At 28.1% G+C, this 27,815-nt stretch overlaps 1 protein-coding gene across 6 annotated transcripts in view; it reads left to right on the top strand.

The window, feature by feature from the left end:
• LOC107448147 (uncharacterized) overlaps positions 1-27,815 on the top strand; it is a 170,580-nt gene that overhangs the window by 124,199 nt on the left and 18,566 nt on the right. Inside the window, exons 1-2 of one of the 6 annotated variants that reach the window (XM_087168821.1) lie at positions 23,584-23,985; positions 25,853-26,030. The gene's annotated coding sequence lies outside the window, so the exon portion shown is untranslated. Of the gene's footprint in view, positions 1-23,583; positions 24,015-25,852; positions 26,031-27,815 lie in introns of those variants that run through there. The other 5 variants (XM_087168818.1, XM_087168809.1, XM_087168804.1 and 2 more) reach the window with 5 other exon arrangements.

Raw genomic sequence — 27,815 nt, 5'->3', positions numbered from 1 at the left:
CACCGAATTCTAGAAATACACTAGAAAGTTTATTTCCACACCGAATTCTAGAAATACACCGAATACACTAGAAAATTCATTTCCACACCGAATTCTTGAAATACACCGAATACACTAGAAAATTCATTTCCACACCGAATTCTAGAAAAACACCGAATACACTAGAAAATTCATTTCCACACCGAATTCTGAAATGCACCGAATACACTAGAAAATTCATTTCCACATCGAATTCTAGAAATTCACCGAATACACTAGAAAATTCATTTCACCACCAAATTCTAGAATTACACCGAAGGTGCTACTTCATGTTTTTGGTATCAAAGTGATAGGTATTACTTTGATACCAAAAACATGAAGTGATGTTTTTGATGATCAAAGTGATAGGTATTACTGATCAAAGTGATAGGTATTACTTTGATACCAAATAGATATTCCGATAGTATAGATAATACTTTGATAGGAATTACTTTGAGTGTATGCATATGTAACTAAAATAACTATTAATCAGTTATATTTAAATTAGTTTCAGTTTAAACTTATCATCATCAACATATTTGACCAGACAGCCCAATGTGGACCAATGCCTTCCTCTGAAGATTTCTCCATAACGATTAATTTTTGATTTCCAATTTTTTTCATTAATTGCAAGAAAATCAGACTCCACCGAATCAGCCCAGCTCAACCGTGGCCTTCCCCCCTTTCTTGTTCCAGTGGGTCTAAAAAGCAATATCTCTTTAATTGCATTTTTATTTTATTTTTTTTAATTTTATAACCGTCGGTGAACAGCCGACCCAATGTTTTGGGTATACGACTACTAATGTTCAACTCCGTAGCCTTGCAATTTTGAACCCAATCCAGAAAACAGGAGAACCGATCAAGTACTGGGAGAAATTTGCCTTCGTGAAGGACTTTTTGATGGAATTAACCCGCATTTGCTTTACATGGAGAGGAAAACCATGAAAACCTCCCACAGTTAGCCTGACGGCAGGGTAAATGGCAGAGAAAATGACTTCGCAGAAATGTTGCTTGTTCTGGCAGAAAACAGAGAAACCTCACTGTTAAAAAGTGAGGTTTCCTAATAATAAGAAATCACGATAGAAATAATATTTTATAACCGTCGTTGAACAACCGAACCAATTTTAAGTTCACGACTATGAACTTTGAACCCAATCCAGAAGACAAAGGAACTCTGGTATCAAGCATTGGGAAAAATTTGTCTTCTTTTAGGAATATTAGATGCAACTAACCCGCATTTAGCGTTACATAGCCACAGTTAGCCTGACGGCAAGGGGACTCTATCCCATGATCCGTCAACCACTAAGGATATTTTTGCGTCAGCACTGTGGTCGGTGCAAGCCGGATGCGGAATTCGCATCGATCAGCCATCACTGGGGTTCGAACCCGGTTCACCTCAATGAAAGGCAAGCGTTCTGTCACCTGAGCCTTCACGGCTCTTTTTTTAATTGTATTGTCATCAATCATTCGAATCACGTGGGCCATCTAATTCCAATCAAAGAGAACTAAAAATTCAAATGTATAAATCGTTATAATTGCGCTAATTTCAAAAATTTAATAGAAAAGTTTAGTACTGGTATCCGACGTCTGAAAAAAATAACATTGTTCTTAAATTATTCTAAAAATTACTAAGACATTTGCAAAAGCGGCATAAATTTAATGAATTTTTACTCAGGAAGCAATGCGAAAAAATAAATCGGGTCATCTCCTCGGGGCATTTTTATTTTCATGAGTCAATCTTTCTCCTTTTAAAATATCATTCTTTCGAAAATAAATTTAAAATTAATGACGTCTTGCTTTTAAAAATTGAGAACACACAGCTGCGCTGATTTTTTTTTAATACTCTTTTCACAAAAAAAAATATCATCTTCAGAGTTTATATGCTACTTTGCCGATAAATCAAAAATAAAATGATTGTGTTCATATTTCGCTGAGTTCGAATAGATACAGCAATTAAATATCGATAATATTTTTTTGAAAGTTTATTTTCGTATTAAATTTAAAAATATTCTTTAGTCGTTTATTTATTTAGGATGTGTTTTCAGTCAAACAAAATTGTGCTTTTATTAAGAATGGAATTGCGTCGTGGAGCATTTTCGAAAGCATCGTTCATTTAAAACTTGGTGATTACTTTATGTACTGAAATTTTTTTATGTATTTAGTATCTTTTAATCAAAATATGTAAAAAATTAATGTTTTTCTCAAAATCAAATATTTTTAATTTCAGAATTATCAGAATGCTATAAGATACTTCTCTTAGTTGAATTCTCGAATAAGATACCTTGCATTGATGAATTTAAATTTTTTCCAATATTTAATCGATATTTTTTAGATTTAAATCGGTTTTTAAGCAAAATAATATTACAATATTGTACTAGCTGAATACCTGTTCTTCGCGCAGGGTGAAAAGAAAAATAAATATTCGATATATGAATGAAATCATACACAAAGCTGAAAGACAAATGCCAACACAATTAATAAAATTAAAATAACTATACTTTTTTTATTTATTATTATATTTTGTCTTTCCCGGTAGCTTTAGGTTATTATATTCAGCAAAACACTTTTTAATAGCTCATGCCATCAAAATAAAGGTATTCAGTATGATTTGGCGTGATGCTGATGCTTGACGCCTAGTGTTTAATGTACGCCAAGTGAGGCGCCAAACTTGATACCAAGTAATAAAATTTACCAGAATCAAGTGAGTTTCTCCGATCCTTATTTTTTTTAGAGGGACCATAAAAAAACAATTTCTACGATATCTATATTAATGTAGTTATATTAATGTTGTTGATGTTGTTTTGTCTGTTGTTGTGTCTAAAGCACTAATATACTGTACATATATTAATATAATCAGTACCTATTAAAACTGAACCGATTACTACAATACAAGTTGTGCCGATTACCAAAACTAATTAAACAATAATGGCGTCATTAAGAGAAAGACTAATTTTTACGTCTCTTCTAAATTAATTAGTACTATTTCCTCGTTAATTTTCCTTATTGGAATATATGCAATAATACATTATTGTATATATAATTTCTCTTTATTAGGGTACGAAGCCTATTTTCTATTTCAATTAGAACTTATTGCCAAAATTATTGAGCATAATTGGAGTCGATAAAAGTTAGGCAATTTTTTGTACTTCCTTTAAACAAATTAGTACGATTAATCCAATGATCTTGCTTATTTTTATTATAATTAGCACTTATTACCAAAATCAATTATTGGCGTCAATATTGCGATATGGCGATTTTTTATGCTTCTCCTAAACGTAAAAATTGGTATTAATTAATTAATTTTGCTTTTATTTTGCATTAACTTTCCCTTATGGTACATGGCATATTTTTTCATTTCAACTAGAACTCATTATCAAAATTAAGTAAGCACCATTGTTGTCAAAAATAGCAAAGAAGTATGGCTTGTTTTGACTTTTCTCATTAAAAAAAAAAAAAAAGATTAATACCATATCTCTATCAATGAAGCTTTTTAGTTCCTAGCTTATTTTTTTTTTTTGTTTCAAACAGAAAGTATTACCAAAATTAATTAAGCCTCATTGGCATGAATAATATAATGGCGGTTCTCCACGCTTCTACTAAATAAATTAGTAACATTTCTCCATTAATCTCACTTTTTGTTCATAGATTATTATTTTTTATTTAAATAAGAACATAGCAGAGTTGGCCGTCGATTACAGTAATCGATTACAACTGTAATTGATTACAGATGATTACAGCTATGTAATCAATTACTTGTAATCACGATTACAAGTAATCGCGATTACAAGTAATCAAAATTTTTGATTACATTAGAGTAGAGCGAAAATGTAATCGATTACATTTTTCAATTACAGTAATCAATTACTTGTAATCATGATTACATAGTCGATTACAGTAATCAATTACTTGTAATCGTGATTACAACTTTCAAAAAATTTTGATTACAGCTGTAATCATGATTACAATTTTGATTACAGTAATCAATTACTTGTAATCATGATTCCAAGTAATTGCGATTACAAGTAATCACAACGAAAATGATTACGGGTAATTATGATTACAAGTAATCAAAATATATGATTACATGTAATCATGATTACATGTAATTGTGATTACTTGTAATCAAACTGTACAATTACGAGTTAATACGATTGTATACTATATGCAAATTCATTATGTAAGTATGCATGAGTTTACATATTTTTATGTACATGGAATGTACGCACGCATGAACGTACAATTTGCGATTCTTATGTATGCAGTGTATGCACAAACGTTGTTCGTACGTACAATATTCATAATTATATTGTAATATACTTAATGCAATACGCATATGCTTAGTACATATAATTATGCATTTATGATTCATGTACGCATGTATGTAAGTTTGTACAAAAAGGCAATGTTTTGTATCTTTGTATACATAGACAATATATGCATGAACGTATATGAAAATAATGTTTATGCGTTTGCATGCTTTTATGTACTTAAGTAGATACATTGTATAAATTTACGATAATAGCAGGTATATACAATGTACGTATGCATATAAAATTGTACGTATTTACGTACAATATGTAAGAATACTATTTAAAGGTGCAATATATGCACATAGTTGCGTGAATAAAATGCGTACATGTATACATGCACATTTATATGTACATCGATATCTGTACACGCAAAGTATGTACTAATGTACAACGTACGTATGAACTTGTATAACTACATACTTTTTTAATACTTATGCGCATGTAATGTATGGATGTACAAAAAAATAGTTATATGCAAATTGTACGCATGTACAGTCGGCAAAAAAAAAAAGATATCACCCTGAATAACTTTTGTTCTAATGATCGGATTTTCATGATCTAAGAGTCAATCTTAATGGTTCCCGGGGGTGACCTCAAATATGCTAATTAATTAGTGCTAACTATTAATTAAGTTACGAAATCAGACACAAAAACGTACTTTCTCTGAATAAACATGTATTTTTTTTTACATATTTGGAATCCTGACCCTTAAAATAGGGGGGGTAGACAAAATTTCGAAAAAAATGGGTTGTAAATTAGGTCGCAATAAGGATTTATATATCTGGCGATGGTTTAAAAATATGCCAAATTACCTCGCCATAGAAGGGGAAATAATTTATAACAACCATAAAGAAACTGAATGAATGACAAGATGGGAAAAGATAGTGCTTCTCGTTGCTAAGCAACCAAAAGAATTTTTCACGTTGCTTTCTGGGATTTTTTTTTTTTTTTTTTTAAATCTCCTTTAAAAAGGAAATTTAAATAAATTAATAAATTATTTTTGATTCTCCAAGATTATAGAATCTTTGAATTTTTATCTGACATTATTTATTTTTTTAAAGCTGTTTTAATGTAATTTGTATGACAGTTTTGAATTAAAACCAAAGTTTCATAAGTTATCATAAATTTATGAAGAGTTGTAGGGTTAAATACTTTTGCCCCTGACTTCGAGTTTCTTAGGAAAGGAAAAAAAAGTGATCAAGCAAAGGTGGACCTGAAAAAAGATAGCTATTCTGATGCATAATCGCAAAATTTTATAGAAATCACGGTATTTATTTTCGATAAAATTGTAAAACTTAATAAATGTTATATGGCATTTTAAAAGCATTTTGATATATATAATATATATATATATATATATATATATATATATATATATATATATATATATATATATATATATATATATATATATATATATATATATATATATATATATATATATATATATATATATATATATATATATATATATATATATATATATATATATATATATATATATATATATATATATATATATATATATATATATATATATATATATATATATATATATATATATATATATATATATATATATATATATATATATATATATCATAATAAATAAAAACAAAAAAAACACGAAGAAAATTACGCAAAATAATAAGTTTTATTTACTGCGTATAAGCTGCAAGTAAATAGAACTCATAAAATAAGTAAATAAGTTCAAAATGTAGAAAAAACTTGGGAAAAATTACAGAACAATAAAAAAGGGGGGAAGAAAAATAATAATAAAAAATAAAACAACAAGAAACCGGAAAAAAAACCGGCTGTTTTTTCGTAAAATGAAAGAAAAAACATCATTTCCAGAGCGAAGTATCTTTTAAACTTATGTGATTTCAGAATTATTATTATTCATCTTTTTTTTATTTTATCAATTTAAAATTCAAGCAGGAGCAAGTCAGTCATTGGCAATTTTTTTTTTAAATTCCGAAATACGAACAGAAAAATCAGGAGTATTTCTTTCATTTCTGATGAATAAGAAAATTATCTTTTGAATATAATTCTGCTGAAAAAAAAGAAAGAAAAAATACTTGCTCAGCTGTTTTATTGTTTCAACTCTTTCTTTACTCTGTTTTTCTAAATTTAAAACCAATAAATAAGAAGATGCAGAGTATAACAGTTTTGGTTATACCTATTTTATATAATGTGATTATAATGCTTTTTGAATTTATCATTCTGTTTTTATAAGAGAAAATAGTAACTTCGTTAAATCATGAAAATTCTTGGAATTAGACATGAAAAGTTATGAATTTGAAAATCTAAAATGTAGCAGATACCCTATATTAAGGAAAATAAAATATTTCATTTGAAATCTCTTTTTTTATTCAACATTATTTCATTTTATGCCTTACAGAATATTAAAACGGTGCGGAGATCAAGGAGGTATGTAAGTAGGAAAATATATTAAAATCCATATTTTAAGTTCAAAACCTTTTTTCATGGCACTTGTTAACCAAGATGCTGTAATGATATTGTCAGCATTTCAATTAAAAGAACTAATTCGTTCTGTTTAAAACTATCTTTATCACACGACTTTTTTTTTCCGAATGTCGCATACCTCCCTTGACTATATCCGTACTTCTTCAACTACGATTAAAATAAAACTTTATTTTAAGGAGCAAGTCAAGAATTTGTACTTCTTAATATTTGCAAATGATATTAAGTAAACTTAGTTTGCAGTAAAAAGAGTTGATGTTATTTACACACTCCTTTCGTTAGTTCTTTAAAAAACATGATTAAACGAAAATTAGGTTTATAATACCCTTAATTAAACAAGAGTAACAATTGTTACAGTTTTTACAATACTTTTTCAACTCTGACACTCTTTTCATGAGATAACTTCTTTTGCCAACGATTCTGTCCCCTTTTTTTGTTAGTTGAAACCAGCTTACGTATTCTTGTAATTTTTACATTTTATCTTTGAAATTTCAATCTCGAAAGACATGCATGAAGTGACGCCTAGTCCAAAGAATCTAAGTTAAATAGTTGTAAGGCCGATTATTACGATAACAATTAACTACTCTGGTTCAATGAAACAATTACAGTAAAACTTGTGTAAGTTGACCACTTCATGTGCATTGTTTTAGTGGCCAACGTAGACAAGTGGTCAACTTATAGAAGGGGTGGGACATTGTTTACTTTTTCGTTTCCTACATGTTGCTATATATTTAAATTTTTTTTTTTACTTGACTTAAAAATTTGATTTAGCAAATGGCCAAATGAATATCTCAAGAAATGTGTTTAAACCTAAACGAACTTCAATTTGTTACACAGAAATAATTTTAATATTTAACTTTTTTTTTTAAATTATTTTGTTAGTTATGCATGTGAAGTGTTTAATAAAAATAATTTCTTAAAATATCAGAACACGAAAACATTGAAAACTTTAAAAAAACAAAATTATTTTAACACTTTAAAATTTATTCTGTTATTACTACACACACAAGCCTATTTGCTCACTATTGCAACTGGAAGAGCAACTTTTCAACTAACACACCTGTTTTCAATGAATGAATGAAAGAAATGGTCAAAAGCTGACTCCCTACAGTTTCCCCAGAGGGTCAACTCACATAAAGGTTTAGATTAGCTTTTTACACTATTTCACCAAACAAGTGAAATATTAACATACATTGCAAAATGACAGAAAATTTTCTGATTTTTTTTTTTTTGGGCAACTTATGAGGGTTTTAGAATAGAATTTCATAATACTCCTAGACAAAATTAACTTATTTCAGTGGTCAACATACAAGATAGACAGGTGGTCAAGTTACAAAGGTTTTGCTTCTTTATGTAGGAAAATTTCCGTTCTTGATAACTGAGGTCAACTTATTCAGGTGTGAAACTTACAAGTGTGGTCAACTTGGCAGGTTTCACTGTATAAATAAATCATTAATATTCTTGTTTTTTTATTACGAAATATTAGGAGAAATTTGTATACATAATTTCTTCAAAACGTGTGTTAAAACTATGATTATAAGTTATTTAAGAAGAAAAAAGTCAAATGGAGTAAAAGAACAATTTTTGAGATGATGATTCTAAAAATAGCACGTTTTTCAAATCTTTTTACAATTTTTTATTTTAGTAGTTGTTTAACAAAACAAGGCATATCGAACATTTTCCTGATATAGCAATATTTTTTTGAACTGTGCAAAAGTTGAGAAATCATACAAACAACTTTTAAAGAAAATATTTTCAACTTTTTATGACAAAAGGGTAACTTAAAAGGGTTAGCGCACAAGATTAACTTTGAATGTTGAATTAAAATTGCATGCCCATAGTTTTTTGTTCATTTAAAAAACAAAACAATCTGTTAAATTTTTCCCCTGTGCGCACATACGCATTTACTTTTCATTACCCGAATAGATAAGAAGCAATAAAAAAAATAAAATTAATAATTTATCTTCATTTTTCGTAAACAATAGTATTTTTAGTAAATAGTCAGCTGTTCTGCTTCGAATGATATTGTGTGTGATCAGTAGAATATTTTTAATTTCTTAACAAGATTTAATTCTCAGATAGCTGGCAATAATTCTAAGTTTTCTTTCAATAAGAACTTAGCAATAATTTAAAAAGTAATTTTATTTTAAAGAAAAACATAAATTAAAGTACTTAAACGATTGATTAGTATATTATTGGAAAAAAATATACATAATAGAATTTAAAAAAAATTGCATTAAAATTCAATAAAAAAGTTAGAAAAATTATTCTGCGAAACACGCGCAGACAGGTAATTTACAAATTTATTTTAAGATTAAGGCGATATATAAGATGTAAAGAAGTTTTAAAAAACTCTACTCTAAACTCAGCTGCACGACAGCCCATGGAGGGCCAAGGCCTACTGTGCCCATCTCAGTTTTCTGGACCTAGGGTGCAGGAGCAGATGTTCCGGTCAGGTGGTCAGTCGAACGCAGAACCCCCAGTGTTTAGTTCCCAATCATGCTTCGTACTTATTTATCGACCCACTGAAGGGATGAAAGGCTGAGTCAGCCTTGCCCGGCCCGAGGAACGACAGCGTGAAGCGCTACCGCTCAGCCACCGGGCGAAGTTTTAAGATAATTAAAAATGTTGACTACGCATTCGTATTAATAATTATAAAATATATATTCAAGAAATTGATAAATATATTATTCCAAATCTATGCATACGTATTTATATATTTTTGAAATTGTATCAGTTATTGAAAAAGAAAATCAAAAATTAAAAAATAATCACGTTAAGTAAGCACAATCTGGTGCATAATAATATTCTATAAAGTGTTTTTTATTCAAAATGTTTTATTCATAATTTCTTTACTAAATTACAAATAAATTATTAAATGACTAAAAAGAAACATCGTATTTTATAGTTTGAAAGAAATAAAAATAAAAAGATTAGCAAACGATTATTAGCGAAAAAAATATGAATGAAATTTTACACTACACGCGCGAAGTCAAGTTCCTCGCAAGTTTATCACATTTTATTATTAATCGCCCCATTTAATCATTTTTTTATTGTCGCCAAATTATTTTTTTAAAAATAATTAATTTTAATTTTTTTCAGCTTCTAATGAATAAAAACAGTTGAAACTTTAGATTTTTCTATTGAAAAATATGTAGATTATTATGGTATAAAAAAATTCATACCTTATAATTCAAAATTTTTTCGTCCTCAATTTAATTAAATAATAAAAAATAATTAATAATTATTAAAAATTATTTTTTTCATGAAATTATCTTTGGGTAAATGAGTTTCATGAGTGGGTGCAATTTTTTTTGAATTGCTTCATTAGTTTTGAAAATATGACTGAAAACGCAAAAAGCGAAATTAACATTAAGGGGTACGAACTTTGGATCGCTCTCCTGACCAAACTATGGGGACCACATTTCCCAGATTGCGGCTACCCCCTATATTTTGAAGGTTAGGAATCCAAATATGTAAAAAAAAAATACATGTTTATTCAGAGAAAGTACGTTTTTGTGTCTGATTTCGTAACTTAATTAATAGTTAGCACTAATTAATTAACATATTTGAGGTCACCCCCGGGAACCATTAAGATTGACACTTAGATCGTGAAAATCCGATCATTAGAACAAAAGTTATTCAGGGTGATATCTTTTTTTTTTTGCGGACTGTACATACAACGTATACATGTACATAATTACGAGTAATGTATAAATGCATGCGTACATTTAAATATATGTAATTACAATACACATATACATTGTGCATACATTAAAAGAATTTATATAAGTAAATTTATTAAAGTTTGTTTTAAAATTTATTCTAAGGCATATAAAACTCGACCTCATATTTTTTAGAAGGCAAACGATAATTTTATTTTAAATTTCTAAATATTATTTCCACACATAAAATTTACCGTTTTTTTTACCATTTAAAAAATTTCTATGAATCATGCACTATGTTATAAAAAAAATAAATCTGTATTGTCAAACATTTCATGAAAATACCTGAAAATAATTTTTTATTCAAAAAATTTGAAAATGATATAGAACAATTAATGCTGAAAACTAAATTTAAATATCGTTTGATTTTGTCATTTAAATTGCTTGAGTCATTAAAAGTTAACTTACATGCATTTTATTTATTGCATTGTACACATATTTAGACATAAATGTAATGTGCATATGTATACGTGTAAAGTATGCAAGCATGTACAATGTATGTACATACATTCATGTATTCTACATGCATATATAGTACATATGGATATGCATACATGGAACATACGTGCATTGTACATGTGTGGATACATTCATTGGACATATATACATTGCACCATATGCATAGATAGGGATAGCATGCATGTACACATGTATTAATGTACACATGTATGAAAGAATTATGCCCAATATATTTATGCACATATGTACTGTATATGTACACACATATGCACATTATATGAACATTATATGTTCATTTCATCATATGTACATTATATGAATATACATCTGTACGCTATATGTATATACATCTGTACAATATGTACAACTGTACAATATATGCATCTCAAATGCGTGTATGTACATACGTTATGCATGTCGAATGTATGTATGAATATACGTAAAATATAAATACGCCCAATGTACGTATAATCGTACACAAATGTACTATGCATATTTGGACATGAACATATTGAACATGAACATATTGTGCATATGTACATAAATACATTGGATATGCATATCATGTACATGTATATATACATATATTGTACATACTACATATAAACCTTTATTGTACATGCATACATATATTATACTGTTCATAAATAAATTGCACAATTGGGACATACATTGTACAGACAATGTATGTTCGTACAAACAACAAGTACTTGTATATACATGCGTACATGAACATAGATATACATTTTACATACACAAATATTTGCATAAAATGCATATATTCAGTGTGTATAAATGTACATGTCTACATTGTTTGCACATACATACGTAATTATTATCTATATACATCGTATATATATTTTATACTTACAATATAAGTATATGTACATGTGTGTGTGTGAAACTAAGATGTCTGAACATATGCACTAGATAAAATCATATGTACATACATTTTAGTTACATTCATTTGTACATCATTATACAAATACGTACAAAATGCAGTATATGTAAATACGTGCAAAATGTATCATTATAAAATACATTATACTATCTACTGTAAAATATAATCATTTATAAGAATAAGTCTTGTAATCGTGTATTTAGATTACATGTAATCATAATTACATGTAACCAAATTACATGTAATCATATATTTTGATTACTTGTAATCATAATTACCCGAAATCGCTTTTGTTGCGATTACTTGTAATCGCAATTACTTGGAATCATGATTACAAGTAATTGATTACTGTAATCAAAATTGTAATCATGATTACAGCTGTAATCAAAATTTTTTGAAAGTTGTAATCATGATTACAAGTAATTGATTACTGTAATCATCTATGTAATCATGATTACAGCTGTAATCAAACTTTGTAATCACGATTACAAGTAATTGATTACTGTAATTAATATTGTAATCATGATTACAGCTGTAATCAAAATTTTTGAAAATTGTAATCATAATTACAAGTAATTGATTACTGTATTCAAAAAATGTAATCGAATACATTTTTGGCCAACTCTGCCAAGGAGAGGACCATTTCGTATTATAAAACTAACGAAAGTTTTTACTTTTATTTACTTATTTATTTTTATTTATTTATTTATTTATTTTCATTCATTTATTTATTTTTATTTATACATTTTTTTTAATTTTAATTTGTTTGAAGATTATAGCAATTTTAAGCGCTTTTTTACTATTTTTTCTAATGAATAATATTTATTTACAATATTGTTGAAGAAAAATTTAAATCTCTCGCGATTTTCACTTTATAAACACGCGCTTGACTTGTCGAAAATAACAAAAAACGAATAAATAAAAACTAGATTAAATATTGAGAGAGATTAAATATTGTCAGACATATAAATCCTTATATTTATATCGAAATTCCCAAAAATACAAACACTGAAGAGGATTAAATTTGTTTCTAGTGCGCATTATTATATGAAATAAAATATGCTTACACAAAATTATAATAATTATAAACAAAATTTACTTTTTATCGACTTTCATGAAAAAACAAAACAATGGTGAAAAAGAAGTAACCACGGTGGCTAGTGAGCGAAGCCTATTATTAATATAAATAAACTAATAGCAAGGAATTATAGTGTTTCTAAACTATGTTACAATTTCAATCATAAAGAATTAAAAAATTTGTAGTAATGCTTATTTATAGAAAAAATTAATCGACATACTTTTCCAAAATTTTATTAAAAATGACGGTCATCCAACAAATGTAGTAAATTTGATGCAAAATCATTAAGTTAATTGTGAAAGAAATTTAATAAACGAATAGATTTATCTAAAGATCTTATCTACACTAGATATTAAAGATATCTAGTGTAATAAATGTGTTACCTTGTGCAAATCCAATTCGGGTAAATCCCTGGCAAATAAAAAATAAAACTATATCCGTACTTAGATAGCAAATAATTTGAAATTTCATAACTGACCAACAACTTCTTCCAATATCCGACTGAATAATAATTATTCAATAAATTATAATAATTTCTATAATCATTTAACTAATGTTGTTCTTAAAATTCGACCTTCAATGATAATAATTTGTGAGTTATCCAGCATAACAATCCAGCATAATCCAATTTTACAAGTTAGTCGAAGTACGTGACAAATTTCTCACTTCTCCCTTTGTTCCTTCTGTTCCTTGTTTAGAACTTTTCTTGAATATTTGTAATATTTTTGCATACATATATAATGTAGAGAAAACATGGGAAAAATTACAGAATATTAAAAAAGGAGAAAAAGAAAATTATTCAAAAAAAAAAAATTTAAGTGCTCCTCACATTATTGTATTCATATATTTTGCTTTGGCTATATTGATACAATATTGAAAAGCATTCCTTTTTGCGGTTATAATCGTGTGAGCTGATGAAGAGGTTATATCTTTTTTCCCGGATTTTTATTAATTTTCTTTTAAATAATTTTCTTTTTTCTCTTTTTTATTATTTTGTAATTTTTTCCATGTTTTCTCTACATTTTGAACTTATTTTATGAGCTCTATATGTACTTGCTGCTTATGAGCAGTAAATAAAACTTATTGATTTTCTTAATTTTCTAAAATTATTGTAATTATAGTAAAATTATTATTATAGTAAAATTATAGTAAAATTAATTACAGTAATAACTATAAAACTTTTTTCCCCCACATAATTTCATTATTTAAGTCAGAATCTACAAACGCTATATCGAAAAACTATTTTAACTATTGCAATAAAATCGATAGTAAATTTGGATTCCCATAGGCAGTTATACATTGAGAGCTTTTGCGACATCACTCTTTCAATATAAATTATGCAATCTTAACATTCAATCTAACCTGCATCTGAAGATGGTGGCATTCAATATATCATTCATATATGCTGGGGTGGAATGATTAAATAGCTGGTGATGCAAGTGCTAGTCGCGAAGGGAAGACGAATGATAATGAAATATTTAAATATTCTAGAACAATCCTAAATGTGTTGAAAGGTAATTAACATTTCCCCGCGATAAATGGGCATATCAAAGATAAGCATATTTCAATATCCTTCCTCCGGTGCCTTGTTTGTTCCTGTTGATTAGCCTTTGAAATCAATACGCAGTGAAATGTCACGAACCCGTAAATATTAGATTTTAATTTTTGTACCCGTGGATTAATGTGTTATTAGAACGTTTAAATCGTATGACATAAAAAGATTGAATTTCAAAAGAAATTTGCAGAATGTTAAGCGGGTCACTTACTGATTTCAAAATTAAAAATCTCGGAGAGAAAAAACTTTATGTTTATTGTGAAAACTGTTAAAACTTAACAAAAATTTTGGAACTTGGAAAAGTTCTCAACAGAGGGAATTGCAAACAAAGCTCTAAGTTAGCGGACACTAGTCACCCACTGGCGATTATTACATAAGAAATAGCTAACGAAATAGCAAACTTCAGTAGCCAAAACTGACGACCATGTATAGCTCAAGTAAAAATATGCATAAAATACTCGCGATTTACGATTCGATCGTATATCCACGTCCTATTTCGATCGTTTTCCTGGCAGCCCCACCTAATTTTGAAAATCCCGATATTTTTAATACAATGGTGACTGATGCACGTTAAATCTGTCGAGTCTCAAAGTCCTCCATGTTCCCATAACAAATCAAAACCTCTGGGGGTACTGATCCAGGAGTTTCCTTGTCTTCTGAATTGGTTCAAAATTACGAAGCTACGGAGTTGAACATTAGTAGTCGTAAACCCATGAAATTGGGTCGGCTGTTCAACGACGGTTATAAAATAAAATACAATACGCGAAAAGCACCTTTGAGTAATACGATAATCGATTCACGACGATTCTGTCACCTTTTTGAGAATCATTACTGCGAATTTCCACATAGTTTTTAAAATTGAGTATGTGATATTACTAAGTATAGAATCGCGAATTTAAGTAATCGCGTTTTTGAAGGACTCAGTTTGCGATGATTCCATTGTCAATTTATAAAGCGTCGTCCAAGTCTATCGTATATATATATATATATATATATATATATATATATATATATATATATATATATATATATATATATATATATATATATATACACGACAAAAAATCCTCATTACTACTCCCCGAATGGCAACGCTAGAAAATCGACCAATGACTGCCGCTAAAAATGTAACATGCCAAATCTAGATGAGATGGCTCAACATATAGCGCTTTTAAAATCGGAAATTGAACTCACCCTATCGGATTGTTCAATTCAGCTACGGCAATTGCATACTATTAAGCTAGGCAGAAGTGAGTAGTCTTTATCGATAGATCTCGATTTTGGTATTTCACTCGATTACTTTTTTTCACTAATTTATATATTGTGAATTTATTTGACGATTTTTGATTTAAATCACGAATTTATTTGTTTTATTATTGCTATTAGTTATTCATTGAAAAATGAGTCTCAGTCGTGCTGTTACGCTTTTGAAGTATAATCAAAAGCCACTCATGGTTATTATTTTTAAAAAACATAATGTTTTGTTTATGCAAGTTTTTCCATTGCAATTCACTTATTTCAATTTTTAATAGACTTAATTATAGCCAAAATTTTAACCTTGTTAAAGAGATATCAGTTTTAGAAATTTTATCTTAAGATTTTATACTATAGCACATTTATAATAATTTTAACGAATTACATGTCATTTATTTGAATTCAAATTTATTTTAATAACTTAGTATTTACTAAAAAGATGTAATTTTGTTTTTAAAAAAAAGTTATATGGATTTGAATGATTGTTTTGAATTCTTAGAATTTTGTGCATTTGCAACGTATCTAAGCTAGTAGCGAGCGAAACGAGCTTGGTTTGCGAAGCAAACCATGTAAGATTGCGTAGCAATTTTCGGAGGTTGGCGAGCGTTAGCGAGCAGGGGGCGCAGCCCACTATTATATATATATATATACCCAGGTAGCAAAAGGATATTATCTAACATTAGAAATATACAATGTAATACTGCCGTGCTAGAAAACGCTAGACTCTTGAATCCTATCTTCTAATATTAAAACTAATATTATATGAAATGAAATAGTATTCGATTTAACATTCGAACTTTCAAAACTATCATCTATTTCATTACTTTTGGTCGAGATCCACATTTTTGCGTAAGGTTATCCCACATTATTAATAAATAAACATTTATTTATGAAAGAAAACGATAAATTAAATATTACTTAAAATATCATTTTTAGCCAATGCAATCTTATGCCAGAAAACACTAGAAAATATTAGCAGAAGTAAACTGTGTTCGAGAGTTCAATTGTTGAGTTGTAACTTCTTCACGATTGTTTACATCGCCATAGTTCCGTCGCCGCCATTAATTGAGGTAATCAACTAGAATGAAATTTTTATCTTCAAAGGTATTTATAATTTAATAATTTTTTAGTAAACTTTATAAATTTCAATGATAGATACATAAAACCTTAAAGTAGTATCGTAGGTAGTGTTTTTCCTGTAGAAACATTCAGTGTACTTAACAATCTTGACAGCTTAATCAAAACATTCAAGAATTGATTTAATAAATTTATCAGCAAATATTATGATTTTATCAGTAAGTATTATGATTGTGCTCATTTTTGACAATGTTCGCTAGTAATAGTTGACTACTCTGTCAAAACGTATTGTCTGTTTATAAATAATAAGTATTGTAGTTAGTTTAGAATAGGCTCTTAAAAACTATGTTTACTTGGTAATTCGCATCAGACAGAATTTCACTGCAACAACGATAAAGATGAAAATAAATTTTCAGTAAACAAATTTGCAATGTTAAAATAATTATTGATTAATCAGCTACTTTTTAGTTAAAGCCATCACATTTTAGAATGCTTGAAATTTTATTCTTAAGACGAACACTATGAGGGTTGCTATTTATATTTCTGGCCTTGGCAACAGTAAGTGTTGCTAGGCGACCGCAGACGATTTTAATCGAAAGTTTGATATTTTTAAACATAAATTCTGCAGACGATTTACCATTAGAGCTACATTTGTGTTGTTGACAGTAAATTGAAAAGTTCTTCTCTTTCAAAAAATGGAATTGAATCGTAAACATTTTCGTGCCATTGTTTTTCATAACTTTCGACGTGGATTGTCAAGACAAGATTGCTTCGATGAACTTAATTCTTTATTCAGCGATAAAGCGCCATCCTACAGCACTGTAAAAAATTGGTATAACGAATTTAATCGTGGTCGATGTTCGATCCAGGACGAATCCCGTGCAGGTCGTCCAAAATCCGTTGTTGTGCCAGAAAAGATCGATGCTGTGCGTGAACTGATAAAGCAAGATCGTCATGTGACATACCGTGAGATAGAGGCGTCTTTGGACATTAGTATGACTAGCATCAATAAAATATTGCATGAACATTTGAGTGAAAAAAAATTTGTTCGCGTTGGATCCCGCATAATCTGACAAACGTTCAAAAAAAGGCTCGTGTCGATTGGTGCAAGGAAATGTTGGAAAAATACGTTCAAGGTACATCAAAGGCTGTGTATAACATCTACACAGGTGACGAATCATGGATCTATGCATATGAGCCGGAAACAAAACAGCAATCAACTGTATGGGTCTTCCAAGACGAGGCAAAACCAACAAAAGTTGTTCGAGGAAGAAGCACATCGAAACAAATGATTGCCTGTTTCTTCGGCATTAACGGTCATGTGGCAACAGTGGCGTTAGAGCAACGCAGGACGGTCAATTCTGAATGGTACACGACCATTTGTTTGCCAGAAGTCATCGGAGAAATTCGAAAAAAGCAGAAGAACAGGCGAATCATTCTTCATCATGACAATGCGACCTCTCACACATCGACTCAAACAAAGGCATTTCTGACGGAGCGAAAGATCGAACTGATGGGCCATCCGCCGTACAGCCCTGATTTGGCATCCAATGACTTCTTCTTATTCCCACACATCAAAAATAAATTACGTGGACAACGATTTTCGACCCCCGAAGAAGCGGTTGATGCATTCAAAACGCATGTTTTGGAGTTACCTCAATCGGACTGGAAAAAGTGCTTTGAAAATTGGTTCAAACGCATGCAAAAGTGTATTGATCATCGTGGAGAATATTTTGAAAAGCAAAAAAACCAATTTCGATCCTACATATTTGTTTTTTCATTATTAGGCCAGAAATATAAATAGCAACCCTCGTATTGTTACATTATTTAAATTTTCTGTTTAAAATATTGTAAAATAATGAGATAAACATCTTTATTTTCATTTCTTGAATATAGACAGATTTGCATGTTTATGTTACATCATCTGAAATAAGTATTGACTAACAAATTTAATTTAATTTTAACCACATAAAATTAACACTATTATTAGTACAATTAGATGTTTCATAAATAAAGAATTTTAATATTTGATTCATGAAACTTCAAATAATCGCCAATTGTTTAGTGTTAATTGCTTTTTTCTTTAAAACATTGCCAATACCTTTTACAGTACCTTTACACAGATTAATACATTTTAATGGCTCTTCCAACAATTTAAAGATAATTAGCCGTCTTTTCAGCTATAAGTCAGCCGATCTGATAATTTTACTAACATATAGATGGCATGCGAAAACGAAGAAGCATAACTCTAAAGTGGTGGTGACTCCATTAAAAAATTTTCAGCTAAAACAAAAATTCTTATTTATTAGGTTTTTAGAGTGCTTTATTAATACTAAATTTATCAAATTTCCACTTTTTCATATAACCTCTTAGCCATTGTGATACAAATGATTCTTTGCTTATAATCCCTGTATTGTATCTCAATGTTGCCCAGGGAACGCCAAACGAGGAGGCGAGGCTATTTTATTCTAACTGCTTAAACACTAAGAAGAATATTTGATGATGTACAAAAGGTTAATTTTTTTCTATATCATGCGCATCGACCATTATCTGTAAAATCTACCACTTTTGAAGTTTTATCATGGTCACTGCGTTAAGTAGTCACTGGGCTTTAGAATAGTTGTTATTTTAGTGTTTAGCAATCAAAACAGTTCCCCAAGAGGGCTGTCAGACAGATTTTTATAAGTAGCCAGAACATGAGCAACAGCCCCCCGAGGAGTAAAAGAATCATTAATTCCGTACATTCCATGAAAATATATTTTTAAAGAGTAGATCTATGAATTCTGCCACAATCAAATAACAATGCAAATAAAAAAAATAATAAATAAATACAGTAGCATAAATAACTACTGAACACATAATTTTGATAACCAGAATGCCAAATGAAACTTAGATATTTTAATGCAAAACAATATGAAACAAAAGCCAAAATGATGTCAAGGTAAATTTTGCTTAAATACTAAACTTACGATGATAAACTTATCTGATACTTAAAACTACACATGCATGTTGTTCTTTACAAGAATTTTGAATTCAAGAGTGCCAAAGGAAGAACTGCATAAATAAACTCCGAAGAGACATAAAGACATGGAAATGACAGAATCTCCAATTTTTTCCCATACTCCTCTAAATATTTTTGAAAAGGTGGAATAGTAAAGCAATTGACTTAAATATTAATTTAATATCCATTAATTTAAAAATTTGTTAAAACTAAACATATTTATTTTTCAGAATGTACGTTTGATCTACGAATTAAATCTCTTACTTAAATTTAATTTAAATAAAAAACGTGTAATTTTTTGTAGAATTTTATTAAAAGGCATAAACATTTAGTTCATTTCCAAATGCGATAAATTCGTCATAAAATAGGAGGAAGGTATAAAATAAAAAGATGACGAAATTATTTGTGTTATAATTTTTGAGAAATGGCATAACCACGTGAGGTAAACATCTAATACAAGTCACTTAAAAAATTAAAATGGGCATTATATTTAATACATCTTTAAATAAGGCTTTTATAAATAAGAATACTAAATGTGCCAACAATTATTTTAAATGAAAATAATGTGGTACTACAGAAGTATATAATACTTTTGGCAAGTTTAGCTACGATATGAACTTTTTGGTTACTAAATAGATTTACCTTAAAATGCTCTAGTAATAATTTTAAGTGAACATAATGTTGCACTACTGTGCCATACAATTCTTTTGGAAAGTTTAGCTAAAATATGAACTTTTTGGTTACTAAGTAGGCTTACTAAAAAGTGTAGAAGCAACAAAGCCAATAATTTTTTTTTTATTAAAAGTAATGTTGTACTACTACTGCGAAATGCAAACTTTTTGGAGAGTTTAGTGATAATATGAACTATTTGGTATCAGAAACGCTTGACGTAAAGTGCACTAGCAATAATTTTAATTGAAAATATGCGGAACTACTGAAGTAGGCAATATTTTTGGCAAGTTTAACAACGATGTGAAATATTTGGTTACTAAATCAGCTTATCATAAAACGTACTATTAATAATTAGAAACAATTCTAAATTAATATGGTACTATGATATAAAATCCTTTTTGGTGAATTTAAATACAATATGAATTTTTCGATTATTAAATCAGTTTGCCTTAAAATGCACTATTAATAATTTTAATCTGGTAATGACTTTTTTGGTACGTAATACTTTCTTCAGTAAGTTTTAAAACGATAATTGTTTTTTTTTTTGGTTATGAAGGTTTTGGTTACTAAATTGACTTACCATTCAAAACACATTTTTCGACGAAGAGAGATATAAAATATTGTATAAAAAATATATTGTAAAAATTTAAAAATCTACAATATTAAACTTTAATAGGAACTGTCAAAATTAATCTAATTGCTATTAAGCTATTTTAAATATATGAACTCATGTTTAAAGTGAAATAAATCTCGAGGCATTAAGATTTAATATTTCTTATAAGTTCATTATATGAATTTATTTTTTAATATTTACATAAGTATGAAAATCTAAAGGAAACTGTATTTTATCTACTGCAGTTTAGATTAAAGTTGTTTACAAGTACTATTTATTTATTTTCAGGTTGCTTGTTTTTAGTTTCGCGATTCGATTAGTAGAAAGTTTTAAAGGTACATACCAGTTTATAAATAAAATATTTACTATATGGGTGACTTTACTATTCCAGTTCGAACTAATTTTCATTTTAGTTTAAATGTTACCTGAAAAGAAAATACTTATTTAACATACATAATCAGCAAAAACATTAGTTTTTAAAATCTTGAAAAAGAAACTGCTGCAAAGCTTCGAAAACAAAAAATACAAGATTCAATTAATTGCTTAAAAGCTTATCAACTTTAAAATGAGCTAATCCAATTTATTGGTAACAGCCCATGAACTATTCCAAAAAATTTGGGATTTAATCCAAATGAAATTCAGTTACCGATAAAAGAATTAATGATTTAAAAGAATCCAAATTGTATCTATGATTTGTGGATAGTTTTGTACTAAATAGAAGAAAAGAATTTATTCTGAAGGAGAAATTAGGAAAATGAAGATTTAAGATTCATTTAATTGCTTAAAAATATACCAACTTCCAAATAAGGAAATCTAATAGATCGGCAAAAGCCAATATACGATTCTAAATATTTTAAGAATTAATAGAAATGATATTGAACCATCGAAAAACGAATTGATTATAATAAATACACATTGAACAAATGGTGTATCAAAATATTGAACAAAAATATCTAAGGAACAAAGTAGGAACAGAAATCCAGAGCAATGTAGAGTTCATAAAAGGACATTAAAATGTCCCAAAAACAGGATACTGAGTAGACTTGGTAAACAAGGTAAAGAAACCAGTAAAAAACCTTCAACTCGTAAAAGATCAAATTCAGCCTTTGAAATAAATCCATCTTAGGATTAAAACCATTCAACTTCCAAGTGTACTTAGTGAAAACATAAATCCAGAAGAAGAGGTCATAAAAGCATTTTAGCTGAAAAAATAAATCACCGTCAAAAAAAGATGAATACTTTAACCAGAAGAGAGAGTAAAAAAGCATGAAAACAAAGTACAAAGTGTGGAAAACAATCGTTGAAAAAGCAATTTTTTTAATAGCTTTGAGTCACAATAACACTTGTTAAGTTTCAATGGCAGTGTCTCAAGTTGAAAAGAAAGATATTTCAGAAAATTATATCGATAAGAATTTAATCATGTGATGGGTTTTCAATATTTTCATTGGTCAAGGCAAATGATGGGATTTTACAATATTCTCATTGGTCAAAAAGAATCAGATGATATTTTGAAATTGACAAAAGGAATATTTAATTACAATTGGCAAGCATGAGCACAAAACTATTAATCCTTTATAACCTAAGTTTCATTGTTGTTATTGTAATATTAGATGATAGGGAAAAAACACGAATTTTTCTTATATCTATATTTTTTTAGTTTTAGTTACATCAGAGGTTTTATAATTCTGCAATGTGGATAAAATAAATGTATTATAATTGCCTCTTACACTAATGCTTAATTATAGAATTTGCTTAAAATTATATTCAGTTATTAGTCATCATCAGTGTTAAATTATGTCATAAAATCCTAATTAGGGTAAGATTTGTGAAATGGCTAATTGCATTTAGACGCATCAAATATTTTTGAAAAGGTGGAATAATAAACCAATTGACTTAAATACCAATTTAATATCCATTAATTTAAATATTTGCTCAATCTAAATATATTTATATATTTTTCCATTTGATCTACGAATTAAATCTCTTACTTCATTTTAATTTAAATTAAAATCATGTACATTTTTAATAAAATTTGATTAAAAGACTTTAACTTCTAATTCATTAACAAATGCGATAAATTCATCACTAAACAGAATAAGGTATAATATAAAAAGAGGACGAAATTTATTGTCTTATAATTTAATTTTTGAGCAACTTCATAAGCTTGTGAAGTTAACATTTTAAACAAGCCATTGTAAAATTAAATTGAGGCATATTTTACTCCGCTTTTAATAAGGCTGTTACAGCTAATGATACAAAATGTACTAGTAATTATTTTATTTGAAAATTATGTAGTACTACTGTGGCATACTGTGGCTTTTGGCAAATTTAGCGAAGATATGAACTTTTTGGTTACTTAGTAGGCTGACTGGAAAGTGTACAAGCATCAGAAGACAATATTTTTTATTGAAAATAATGTTGAACTACTGTGGAACACAGCATCATCAGCGAAAAATTCGCAAATCGGGTTTTGAATCGCATCTCCGAATTCGCGAATTTTATATATGCAGCAAAAATGAATCCTAAGTTCAAGAGCCATAGTTTACTAAGGTTTAGTGTAGCAAAATTAAGCAACCGGTAGCGATATCCAATGCGAACTTTTAAAAAAAATAAATAGTGTTTTTGATTTTGTGTCACATAGATCACTTGTATGTAGTTATTAAATAATATATAATAGCTAGAGAATTGTTAACGTTTCCAGTGTCAAAGAGTGTTCGTTTTAAACTGTTTAATTCTGGATTTATAATCTTCATGAACTTGAAAATAACTTAACGAACTTGCCAAACTTTGTTATCGAAGTTCGTTGGTGTTTATAAAATATTTATAAGAATGAAAAAGGTTATCAAAAACTCAAGTTTTCTCCATAGGTTTGATTACGAGTCGTATTTTATTTTTAATGCAAATTTTACATTCATAACATTAATATTCTCTACATTATTTTCCTAAAAAATTATCTATTGACAAGTACTTGTTTTAAAATGACATTGGAGCTTCTTGTGCAATTTATGAGTGTTTTTTTTTTCTTGTTTAACAATTTTTTGATGATAGAATAATTATTCCTCTGCGTAATACTATTTTTAGAAAAAAAAAATGGAAATAGTAACTCTGATAACTTTTTTAAATCAAAAGTTTGAAGCAATTCAATTATTTATTTAGTAACTTTTAAACAGATATATTTCAGTCTTAACTATTTCCTGGCAGTTTCCTGCGAGGAACTTGAAAAAGTATTAGAGAAGGGAACTAACTTGGAGAAATTGAAGAGATTACCATTTCGTGATTTGTGGCAGAATGATCGCCAAGTCTTGTCAACTTCCGGGCAGCGGCCTGCAAAGAAACTAGAAAAAAAATCCCAAAAAAAGACAAACTTGTATGGTATAACTTGTAACCTCCCCCAGGCAAACATTTACATGTTGTTGTTTTTTTTAAATTTGCAAGTTTAAAATCAATTTTGTACCATGGCTATTGTAGTTTGCATGACAGATCGCAATATGGAATTTCCCCCCATTTTTGAATTGTCACTTTTTTTTCATTAAATTAGACTTTTGATTGATTAAATTGATTTTATATTTGTTGCTGAAAGTGATTTTATTGAAAAAAATTTCCTCTAGCATTGTTTTTTTTATACTTATTTATGTTTTTTTTTTTTTTTTTTGACATAACAAGCATCAAAAACTTAGATGATAGTCTAAATTCTTTTTCCGAGTGAATATTTTTCATTTATTGTTCCAAAACATTACTTTATAAATTTATAAAAAGGAAGGATATTTGCCAACATGTAAATAATGATGAATAATTATCAATGATTGTTTTAAGGGCAATTCCATGAAACAAATAGTAATATAACAAAAATAATTAATAGCATGTCTAATAAAGTCAAAAAATAAACAATTTAAAAGCATGTCTCCAATAACAAATTTTAAAGCTTTTAACTATTTTAGATATGAAATCAAAAATTTTTGCTTTTAATTATTTTATAACAGTAATGGAAACAGTTTATTAAAATGTTAGTATATGAATTAGTAACATCACATAAAAATTGTAATATATGTCAGTCACGAGCTCTTTTCTGCTTTCATATTTCATTTCATCTGTACTTGCATTGTTTCCTATTAATTTAAAATTTCATTTTAAATAAATTTTTAAAATAAATCCTATTATTGCTTATAAAAAGAGAATTTCAAAATAAAAATATGTTTTACTTTTTGTTATTTCTACGAAATGTCGGTTATATTTTATATTTTCATTCTAAATGAAACATTTAAAATTTTATACTTTTTTTCTTATCTGCATAATTATGTTAGGCCCTATAAATTTTTTAGAAAAAATATGGATTACTTATAAATGAAAAAAAATTTTAAAAATATGAAAACCTATCAAAATGTATTGGCAGTCACCATGTCATTGCCTTCTTTCAAAAGAAATGGAAATTATAGTTTTGATTTTTATTATTCGCAAATAAATCAAAAATTATATTAATTGACTTATACTATTGTAATAAATATTCGAGATATAACTATCCAATAATGATTTTGTCCAATATTCAGTCAAGAAAATTGGCCAAATACCAAATAGAAACGTTTATTCAATTTAGTATGAGAAATTGAGAGAATTAAACAATTCTGTGAGTTGAGTCATTCTAATTCAATTCAGAGAATAGTAGAATATTCCTAAGTAAACAATTCTCTTATGCTCTTATATGTTTCAGAAGTTGGATTGTCTGCAGAAATGGCAGTCTTGGTCTGAGTGCAGTTAAAAGTTGAAAAATATCTGAATCCGAGCACAACCACATGCACAACACTTGATAGACTTCTAAAAGGTTGAATACTACTGAAGAAAGTTCCAGAAATGTGTGGCTCATCCGGATCAGGAAAAACAAAATTTTGGTATTGTCTACATTTATTTATTTTTTCTGATTTGTAATGTTTTGTTTAACAAAGAACATGTTAAAAAGCTCTTAAACAAAAATCTTCATTTTCAGGACATTATATTTCAAGTTTTTATTAAGGATTTTTTTGATTGCATACAATGTTTTTAAACTGTCTTTTGTCGTTTTTATGCATTTCAAAACAGATTTTCTTCATTTTACAGAAATGTTTCTTTTAACATATTCTTCCTCCTAACTCTTTCATTAAGCACATTAAATATCAAAGTTTTTCATTAAAATTTAATATTTTATGTGCTTGAAAGTTTGAGACTAATCTTTTGTTATTTCAGAATGTTTCTCTTCATTGAAATTTTAAAATATTCTATTTCTGTGTTTGAAAGTAAACTTATTGTACCCTGAATTGAGTAAAAAGTCTAAAGTTAAAGGGTTAATTAAAAGAAATTAAATTAAAATTTATCTTTTGTTATTAAAATAATGATTGCATATCTCGTTTATTTAAATGTTTGTATATTGGTACTCATTAAATATTAGTCACAATCTGGATACTTAAATTTTTTTTGTGTTATATGATTTGTACATTTTTCTGTTAAAGTGCAATAAATAACAAGTTATACTGTAAGTAAAGTAAATAAGTAATAAACTTGTTTTTACATACACAGAATTTACTTTTTGTGAATTATAAGGAATTCTTGTAGTAATCTGTATGCTACTTTTTATGAATGACAAATACGAAATAATATTTTTACAAATATATTTTTTTAATGAACAATCAGATTAGTATATTTTTTGAAGAAGATAATACTTTCTTTGGCAAACTTTAACGCATAATATTTAAGTTTTTCCAATTAGTGACAGTGTCCAGCTTTATGCAAAATTAGTTGTAAATATCATCAGCAAAAAATTTTGGTTTTTGGATGGCTCTCAATTCAAGAAGTGTGTAAATTTATTTATTATCTTAGTAAAAAAAATTATATTTTTTTCTTAAATTTATATCTTTGAATTTTATGAATTAGTTAAAATATGAAAGTAATGTATTTTTAGTAGTAACTCCCTTTCCATTTGTGGTCCTAGTAGAGACACTGTTCCCGGTAGAATACCAAAGTCAAGCATCACTCCCTGTGGGTGGGTGACCACTTTGATCAGCTTTCGTAGGGACAGAGGGTGCGGGGAATCGGTCCTCGTTAAACAGTTTTGCTGTAAAGTGCTCGACTTCGCACGCAGGTCGCCGGGCTACCGAGGCAGGGGTGCCATCCCTCTGCAGAGGTTCAAATTCATGGCATGTCTTCGGATAATCCTCGGGAATAATTCTCAGAACATTGCCAATAGCCCATTGTACAGCTCTAGTATGGCGTAAATAAAGTACCTACCTTTCCTCTGGTGAAAATGTTATTAATTGAAATATTCTGTGAATTCACTACAAATATGTAATGTTTTTAAAATATGCAATTTCTAATGAGAAAACAGTTTTACCTACTTGAAAATTACTTTTGTTATTTGTCTGCTTTTGTTTCTGTTCTGTGTCGAAAATTGAAAATGAAAAAGAAATATCTATAAAATTTCACACATTTGCTGAGTGTAATTATTTGTAAAACTCACCAAAATGAAAATTAAATAAGTAGTTCTTTACATTTCAAACAGTGTATTATGTTATGAAATGTTAACTGAGGAATAATAGTTAGTTATTAAGTTTAACTTTCCTACATTTATGTAGTAATTATAAATTGCATAGATTAATGTTGAAAATTGTACTTTACTTATTGAGAACTATAAATTGCCATTTTAA

The sequence above is a fragment of the Parasteatoda tepidariorum genome, chromosome 1 (genome assembly GCF_982258835.1).
Source record: "Parasteatoda tepidariorum strain Cologne lab strain chromosome 1, Ptep-v5.0, whole genome shotgun sequence".
Classification (NCBI taxonomy): Eukaryota; Metazoa; Arthropoda; class Arachnida; order Araneae; family Theridiidae; genus Parasteatoda; species Parasteatoda tepidariorum.
This window is presented reverse-complemented; position numbering and strand designations above follow the sequence as displayed.